The sequence below is a fragment of the Colobus angolensis genome, unplaced genomic scaffold (genome assembly GCF_000951035.1).
Source record: "Colobus angolensis palliatus isolate OR3802 unplaced genomic scaffold, Cang.pa_1.0 Scaffold101, whole genome shotgun sequence".
Lineage (NCBI taxonomy): Eukaryota > Metazoa > Chordata > Mammalia > Primates > Cercopithecidae > Colobus > Colobus angolensis.
The window spans coordinates 789,694-798,176 of record NW_012111031.1 but is presented as its reverse complement, the minus strand read 5'-3'; the positions used below and the strand labels follow the sequence as shown (position 1 = coordinate 798,176).

Sequence of the window (8,483 nt, the reverse complement as noted above, 5' to 3'; positions counted from 1 at the left end):
CCCGTCTCGGCCTCCCAAAGTGCTGGGATTACAGGCTTGAGCCACCGCGCCCGGCCGGCTATTTCTAACTTTAATACTATTATCCAATATAAGCAATGAAGAAGGTTCTCCTCGTATCATATTTATTAAGGAAGGGAAAATTAAGGAAGTCTAGGCAATAAAGCAAGATCCTGTCTCAAAAAAAATTACTAAAGTCAAAGTGAATTCCATAAAAGGTAATACCAACCTGATTATTTATTGTTAGTTCCTATTGTTACACTCTACAGTTAAAACGTATATCCTTAGGAATGTCCAATGTACATCCAAAAGGAATTTTTGATTAAAAAATCAAAACTTTATTTTAGCTTCTAGTAGTTTAAGGTCAGTATTTGTTCAGAGGAAAAAGCTATCACTTGACAACCTGCAATATGGAAATACTTTCTTCAACAAAGTTTTACCCCAACAAATTGCAAAGGCAAAGTCCTTCTAATTTTTTAACAACTTTATTAAGGCATGATTACCTACCATAAAATTCATCCATTTTATGTGTTCAATGATTTTTAGTAAATTTACAGTTGTACAACCATCACCATCATGCCGTTTCAGAACATTTCCAACATCTTAGAAAGATCCCTGTGCCCATCTGTAGTCAGTCTCCCAAACATGTCCAGGCAAGCACTCATCGACTTACGGACATTCCATATAAATGGAATAATGCTATATGAGGTCCTTTGCATCTAGGATAATGTTTTTGAGGTTCATCCATGTTGCAGCATGTCACCAGTTCATTCCTTTTTACTGCTAAATAGCACTCCAAGTTTCTTAATTTTATGTCTGGTATAGTTCAACCTACAATCATGTCCTCTTTTATGAGGAAGTGAAAACACATGAGGTGCCAAAAAAAACCCTGTTCTTTGTACAGTCCACGCTACTGCCACTATCTTTCTAAAATGCAAATCTAATAACTTTCTCCTCTACTAAATTCTCTTCAACGGTTCCCATCCATCTATAATGCAAAGTCCAAGCTCCTCGGCAGAGAATACAGGATGGGCCATGCCAATCTATCTAGTCTCATTTCCTGCTGCTATTTCTCTTGAACACTTCGCCAGCTATCAATACTGAGGCACATACAGTTCTCCCAAACTCTCTTCAGTGACCTTCATGTCTTTGCATCCATCTACTTCACAAACTTGAATTAACCTTTCAAAATTCAACTCAAGACATTTCCTAGAGTCAGCTCCAGCCTCACTTTCTCAACTGTACCATCTTATCAGCTTGTGCTTTAATAATTTTATATCTTACACTATGCCATAACTGTACCTCTCATATCAAACTCATAAGCCAGCACCTAACCCTGTGTCTGAACTTCACTACTGTTCAAAAAGCACCTGTTCACTTTAACTGAATACACTCTGACTACTAGTGGTGTTCCACCCACTTCATAAAGGAAAAATCAATTCCATAGATAAAGTCCACTCTCCAAAACTAATGTAAAAAGGATCTAACAGAAGTAGTATAATACAACTCCAAGGTCTAGAGCAGTAGTCTACAAAACAGGGTATACACCAGCAATCAGCAAACTATAGCCCACCAACCAAATCCAGCCCAGAGCCTAATTTTTGTAAATAAAATTTTATTGAACATGGCCACACTCATTCATTTAACATACTGTCTATGGCTGCTTTTGTCCTCCAACGGCGGAGTAGTTCCAACAGACACCATATAGGCTGAAAAACCTAAAATGTTCACTATCTGGCCCTTCAAAGAAAATGGCTGCTGACCCCTAGTGTAAATCATGATCCATGTTATACAAGAAGCAAAGATCAGAATTTCCTTTGTATAAACTTTTTTATCTCATCTTTTTAAAGTTCTATGTTTATATATTTTTTTATGTTTTTAACATAATAATATTAATACAGTAGTCACATGTATAATTTCTAAATTAAAAAATATGCATACAATGGGAATGGTACATACCCAATGTATTTTTTTTTTTTAACTAATATAGGTGGTTCAATTTAAAAAAAAAGTTAAGTCTTAGGACAAGTTTTAGCATTTAAATTTAGTAATCAAGGTTATTAGCAATCAATGTTATTACATGAATAACTGAGTTCTGTAAGTGCTTCAAATCACAGAGAAAGAGGCCTAGAATTAAACTTTTTCCAAAATACTCAAAACATCTCTGGAGAATCTTTTTCTGGTGCTAAAAATGTCACTGAAATGATGCAGGTAGTACTAATATTCTTCAACAGAATGCAATAAAATATGAGCTACATAAATCCAAACTTGGTTCAAAGGTAGCTATGTTTTTTAGAAAAGTTTATTATAACAGACAAAGCAAATGCAAACTTATCCTTCCAAACCCTGATAAATAACTGCCTGATAAATAATTGGTATCTAATAAATATACAAATCAAGAGAATACCTTGCTAGCTAAATTAAAAAAAAAAAACAAAAACTATCCATACTTAACAACCATGTGCAATTTTGTAACCAAAGTGTTCCTTAGCTGTAATAGCAATGCTACTTCTGTCTAAGACAACAGATACTAACCTAAAGCTGTGAAGAGCCCCAGGAAATACCAAGTCCCTCACTTATAGATCTTAAGCTTAGCAAGATGGTTCTACTAACTCAAAAGCTGGGATCGGATAATCATCAACCAATTTATAAGCTCAAAGTTAAATTACCAATTGAACCTGGATTTATCAGGTTAGGGTTGTCATTCTATGTTGAATCAGATTCTCCAACAAATAGTCATAGCCCCCAGAGAGAACTACACTCTACTCTGCTCACCTTTAAGGCTTTTTCTGAGGCCTTCCGAGATGACTAGCATCAGACTTTTGAGGAAGGCTAGCCATTAGACAAGGCTTTTCCCCACGATCTGACTGCTTGAAGTGACATCCAGGATCAGGTCGATCCTGTATCCAGGAATCATGACCCTCCCTGAGGCACCAGTCATCATGAGACAGTCAGTGCACTTTGGCACTTCTTGAAAACCACTGGGCTGCTCCTTTAGCTGAAAGGAAAAAAAACATCAAAACCACAACAAACAAAACAAAGGGGGAAAAATCAGTAATTCAATCTGAAAAGACAGAGCGCGGGGAAAAATATACCAAAATAGCCTTGTCTAGAACAAAATACAGCCTTGCCTTGATATAAAGCCCATAGTTTCAATATCTTTGTAGTAACTACACTTTGTAGTAACTACACTACTACATAAGGTTATTCCTAATATAAAAGTCTGAAGTTTGATATCTATGGTATTACATCTGAAAACAAGTGAAAGTGAAAGTTAAATAAAATCACTATGGAAATACAGCTAAATAATATAATCAAGGTATTTATAAATGACTAGCAGCCTAAGGGTTATTTACAGGAGAGTGCAACATCAGAAGACCACATGCTCAACATTTTCATTCTCTCAAAATTGAAATCTAACGTGGAGAAACATGAAACACCCAAACAGACTAAGTTTAATAGAAAACTGCCAACCTATTAAATAAAAAATTAGGCTAGTGACCTCTAACTTACTTGACACTAGTACACAGAGTAAAATGCACATACACACACTGCTCTTAAACTAGCACTCTGTAGAATTGTCAATGCTTGCTTGAAATAACAATTTTAAATGTTCATATCATATGTCCTTACATTGCAAACAAACTTTAAAAGCTGATTTAAGGCTTATTTAAATCTGCTTCAAAGTAAAAAAAAATTTAACTATCAGAATCTGCTCATTTCAATTTTTAAATACAAAATATTTTCCTAAAACATAATGTTAAAAGGCAAGAAAAAAATCTTTGAGGTAATTGTTTTAAATGTTAGATTATAACTCCCTTAAAACATCCTTACCCAAAAGGTAATGATACTTTGTCTGTCAATTACTTTACCTTCCTTTCTCCTTTATTTTTTATCACCCACATCTCAGTTAACACTACCAAATATCCACATAGATGCCCAAGTTGGAAAGTGGAAAATAATACTAAACCAGTATATTTTTACTTATTTGAGAATATGATTAAAGGTATGGATCTCCTTACCCAGAAAAATGTTCATGCACACAGATGGACAATGTGTAGATAGGATGTCAGGGAATTCACAAAACTCTCTTCAGACCAAGCATGGACCCTAGGGTTCAGGACTCCTGTCAAATACTTTGCCTTTTTTCTCCTATCTTACAAATCATCTTTGAAAACCTGCCTAGCTTACCTACCAAATCTCTCAGAATTCTGCCTTCCTGTACAGCATTAGCTAAGTTTTGGCATTCCCCGTATCTTCTAGGTTGTTACACGTAGTTTGCTAACTCTGCCCATCTTACCACCCTCCAGTCCATCTTTTACCTTGCTGGCACACTAACCTTACTAAAATGCAAATCTGATCATGTGACTCACCTGTTTAAAATCTTCAATACCTTCCCTGCAAATGCTAACAGAATGAAGTCGTGTCTCCTTAGGGTGCTACTATCTGCCCTCTACCTACATTTCAAGCTTCTACTCTTCCTACCTATACTTTCCATACTCCAGGTACACAATTTATAATCTCCTGATACACTGTTTTCAAGTCTTCATGCTTTTGCATACTGTTTTCACTTCCTGAAATGTCATGGCTCAATTCCTTACTCTTCCCTCAACACTTTACTCCTTTCTTTATGCTGTCTCAGAACCTTCTGTTTATTTCTGCCATGAGATTTATCTTAATGTATTACAAATGTTTATTTACTTGCCTGTCTTCAAAGATAATACGTTTTCTAGCCTTGCTTAATTCCATCTCTGTGTCCCCAGTACCTAGAACATAAATATAGAACTAAATATAAATGTATGGAGCTGCCACTATTCTTATACACAGCCAAAGTTACTATGTATCACAAGGAAAACCGTTGCTGAATTAATTTAAAATATACTTTCACAATTCAACATCTAAAGAATTCATTCTGGAAAGGTATTTTTGCAGCAACCGTCTAGAAAATTAAGTGTAAGTATCAACAATTCTGTATAAACTGCTCTCATCTGGTAAGGTAGGGTATGTGGGTGGGTGTGTGTGTGTGTGTGTGTATAATTACATGGACCTCTCTCCTCATATATGGGGTCTAAGGAGAGTCCTCAATACAGTACACTGTAAGCAGTAACTGCAGATTGCCTGCAGTCAGCACAGAAGTTAATTTTGGGGGGTTATTCAATAACCTATTCTAAAATACCAAGCAAATTAGAAATTATCCTATTAAAAATATTCACAGAAGGCCAGTTCCATACCCCTTGGAAATCCATTTCCAAATTTAACAATTCTAAAGGTCAAGAATTATTTTTATCCTAAAAAAATACTTTTTGGTGGTCTTCTAAGTCAAAAACATTTCTAACTTTCTAACCTGTTTTGTTAAAAGTTGATCATTTTCACATACTTTGTGTAGCTTAAAAAAATTGTGGTTAGATTGTGTTCTAAAACTATAGCTTCTAAATTTGACTGTACATCAGAATCACATGGGCTGCTCTAAAAATACAGATTCCCAGGTCCTTACCCAGATCAACTGAAACAAAATTTCCAGAATAAGAACAAAGGCATGTGTATTTTATAAGGTACACCAGGTGATTTTGATGCAGCCATTTCAAAATTAGTGTTCTAAATACCACAGTACTTTATATATATAAGAGCTAGAATTGGATAATAGAAACATGTCTAAATAAAATTTTCCTTACATATGTAGAATCTCTTATTGCTTACTGGTTCTGACAGGCTAATAAACACAGGGTGAAGCTGCTTCACCCTCTGAATAAAAACTATTTTGATGTATCTTAACAAGGAATTCTAGAAAGCAGATTAGTTACTGTAGCCATACAGGTTTGTTAGAATGATCAACCATCATTTCTTTTAAATTTCTCCATTGTTGTGTTTGTCTAGAAGTACTCAAGGGTCTTTCTTACTACACGATCTTGAAGAAAAGTATATCAATAAGAGTACTGCAAATGTAAATTGCTGAAAATTTACTATAATATTAAATTGAAATATTTCATCAACTTCTTTAATTATGCATTATTATAATTACATATTTTTAAACTACTACTAATTGCAGATGTATATATTCCTATAACATACCAGCAGTAATAAATCCAGGGGTTGAGAGAACAGGGCCAAAAATATGAGTAGAAAAAGAAATACAAATGATCTACATTCAACAAATTCTTATTAAATGTTTTTAGAAAGATGAATTGACAGAGACTAACATATACAGTAGTGTTATGCATATATTTAGAACATCTGAATCCCAAATCAGTAAGACTAGAGCTAATCTTCAGATTGTTACTGAGTCCCTAGTAATATCACTATGAAGAGGCTACTACGGGATAAACATGAAAATTCCAACACATGTAAACACAGGTAAAATGTTTGATATTTTCTATCACACCACTATGGCATCCCTCAAAATTCCTTACAGATCTTTTTAAAAAAGAGAAGTTCTTCAAAATTCTAAGTGTCTTGGGAAAACCAACTATTTTAAATATATGTTTAAAAGTCTTTATACAATAAAAGCAGAGTTTTGATACCCTTTGGCACATATTTTTAGTGATTTTAGTGAATAAAAACATTTTATGGGAGGTAGAGGAGAGAGCTATGGTGTTTTTAATCATTTCAGATACTAGAAACTGATTTCAAAAATTTCTGGCCTGTGTTTTAATCATTAAGAATTAAATGCACATCATAATTATAATCTTTGCCAGTTAAAGTAAACTAAACCCATTTACACTGCCTAGAATGATCCGTATCTCAAAGAATGGTGGACTTTTGCATCAATTTTTGAGAACGGACAAGTTGGAAAAGAAGACCCCAATCTACAGCCATTTGAATACACAGCTGAGACTACTCATTCTCTTTCTATGAAGACATGCCCTTCTGAATATCTATCTCATGAAGTTGTAAAAGTAGTTGTCCTAGTTAGGCTTAAAAAGCTGGGACAGCTAATAAGAAAGTAAAACTCTTCCCAACAGATTACTTTGGCTGCAAATATCTTCTCTCAGTGTTAGACTCCACGGCAATCATAACGTTGGTAAAGAGATGCAGAAGAACTCATCAGCATATAGAAATCTCAATATTTGAAAGATAATACTACTATTAGCACTTTCAAGGAAGAGAAAAATAACTGCTACACTATCCTGGAATGTCATTCATCGCTAAGAAAGTACTGGCAGGATTTCTTCTGGGCTCCTTTATTGAGCAATATTCGTTAGCTATGTGTTCCTGGAATCATAGTACAGAATAGTTTCCCATTGCAAAGCAGTACTAGAGAGGATTATCTGCAGATATCAGAAGAAAATCCTTTTCAATAACTCTAATTATAATTTGTTGATTCTACCAAAACATTTGATATATCAGTTATATAACATGACAAACAGTACCAAGTATCTGGACACAGGTATGTTTATCAACATCAAAGGTAACTACTAAGGAAATAAGTAATATAGTTTTCTCATGTTTCAGAATTCTTAGTCCTATCTAACACACTCCTCATAAGTGAAAATGCTGCAAACAACCAGTTTTATCAAATAGTTGCATTAAAAGAAAGGCCAAATATATACACATAAAATTCAATCCAAGCAATCATCAAAAATCCTAAACAGTTATCCAAAAATACTACACTAGAAACACATTTATGACACCTCAGACAATGGTTTGGACTTTGATTAAATGAGGCCCAAGGATATAATTAAAATCATAAATTAATGTAAAATGATCATATACAGCTCAAGATTTTCATTCATAATATAGCTATTACTTTTCTTTCCTAATTCATAACACATTGCTAAGTGACGAGCTGTCCCAGAGAACAGTATTCCTACATTTTTCTGACAAACAAGGTGTAATAAATTGGTTCATTTGGGCCTATATATACTTAGCCAGGTCAAGAGACAACAAGGCACCACATTTTTCCTAAGGTTACAAAAACTATTTTCTAGGCTCAAAACAACTTTACACTGAGCTTCTTCCTAAAATTCACAGATATAAGGTAGGAGCCACACCCTATGCCAAATCATCCATAAGATCTTTTAATTCAGTCATTCAAAAATGAAATTATACTATAAAAATTCACATTATACAAGATTTGACACACTAAAGGTAATATTAACCCTTCCCCTGCTTTAGTACTTCCACGTACTTAGTATGTATCCCTATTTTATCATTCATAAAACCATTTAATAGGTGATTTCTCCCATAATACTGTGAACTTAAATATTAAGAACCAGATATGTCCTGTTTATCTTTGTTATCCTCATTGCCTAGAAATGCTCTGGTCACAATAGTTTTCCATGAAAAACTGAATAAGAACAGAATACCAAAAAGACACTTACATAGAAAACTGAAGTAGACAAATAAGAAATCAGGTAAATAGAAGGTAAACTTTAAGAACACACAAAATTAGAATCAAGCAAAAAGGCAGTAGCCATATGAGGAAGAAAGCACTGGTCTGGAGGTGCTGGAATGTCTTTGAAATTGATAAATTTTTTTTTTTTTTTTTT

General features: G+C 34.1%; 1 protein-coding gene across 3 annotated transcripts in view; it reads right to left on the bottom strand.

Moving 5' to 3' along the window:
* The window catches only part of INTS6 (integrator complex subunit 6), a 103,870-nt gene that overhangs the window by 58,244 nt on the left and 37,143 nt on the right, over positions 1-8,483 (bottom strand). The window contains exon 1 of one of the 3 annotated variants that reach the window (XM_011939120.1): positions 2,773-3,249. The exons of the other annotated variants lie outside the window; for them this stretch is intronic. The gene's annotated coding sequence lies outside the window, so the exon portion shown is untranslated. Of the gene's footprint in view, positions 1-2,772; positions 3,250-8,483 lie in introns of those variants that run through there. 3 annotated transcript variants of the gene reach the window in all.